Here is a 1,264-nt window from a genome sequence, read left to right on the forward strand (position 1 = left end):
CCTGGAACAGCGGGCACCTGCGTAGTGCATGACGACGTCCGCATACTAGACATTTTTGGAAGTCCTCCGAACGTCTAGATTCGATGTCTTCCGTATTGGGGGCGATTACCACTCTCGACCGCGGTGCCGGCTGTGGGGCGATTACCACTTTGGATCTAGGTGCAGGCTGCGGTGCTTGACTCATTTCGACCTGTAATGAGGCATTTGGGGGATGACTTTAGTAAATTGCCGTCGCAATAATATTTGAAAACGGTGGGAGTAAGTGCATAAAGGTGCATATATAATTGGCATAACTACAGTGTTTCGAGAGGCGATGCTTTGATGCAAGGCGATGTAGAGGACAGTGGGTTTAAGCAGTGGCGAGAAGTAGTGAAATGTTGTAGCTACAGATTTAGTTTGTTTCACTTGGCGGTGGATGGACGTCGGTTTGGCGCAAAAAGCATAATTTGACGATCGGTCTGGTTAGAGTGCCGGTTTGAGTCCGTACGTCGACTACACGGATGTGCCCGTCGGGGCCGGTGTGTGTGTTTATAATGCGTCCTAGACGCCAATCCGTTGGGGGGAGTGTGTCATCATTAATGAGGACGCATTCGCCGACTTTTGAATCCTTGCGGGTTTCCTTTCATCGGTATCGTTTCTGGAGGTCCTTGAGGTAATCCTCCTTCCATAGTTTACTAAATTGATGGTGGATAACTTTAACTCGTTGCCATCTATTGATTAGAGATAAGTCTTCATGGTTCGCTTCGGGGAGTGATAAAAGAGGAGCTCCTCGGAGGAAGTGTCCGGGGGTGAGGGCAGTAAAATCTGTCGGGTCTTGGGATAAAGATGAGATTGGCCGGGAATTCAAGACCGCCTCGATCGTTATAAGTAGAGTGGTGAACTCCTCGAGTGTGAACTTATGAGTTCCTACTGTTTTTCTGAAGTGCATCTTGAAACTTTTCACGTGAGGAGCACTAGGAGGAATGAACCTCCAATCTATGCCCTGTGGAGAGTATTTGGAGATGACGTGCTGAGAAACTTGTTGGAGGAAAATGGAGAATTCTCGTTCGGTGGCTCGTTTGGCTCCTATAAAAGTCTTGCCGTTGTCGCTCATCATTCTAGGGGGATATCCACGACGTCCTATGAAACGAGCAAACGCAGCGAGAAACGCCTCGGGGGTCAGGTCAGAGCATAGCTCAAGATGAACAGCTTTTGTAGAATAACATACAGAAACGGCCACATAGCCTTTCACAAGGGTATGCGATCTTAGCAGAGAGGCCTTTAT

Source organism: Rhagoletis pomonella, unplaced genomic scaffold (genome assembly GCF_013731165.1).
Source record: "Rhagoletis pomonella isolate Grant_MI unplaced genomic scaffold, Rhpom_1.0 Rhpom_scaffold_00002, whole genome shotgun sequence".
Classification (NCBI taxonomy): Eukaryota; Metazoa; Arthropoda; class Insecta; order Diptera; family Tephritidae; genus Rhagoletis; species Rhagoletis pomonella.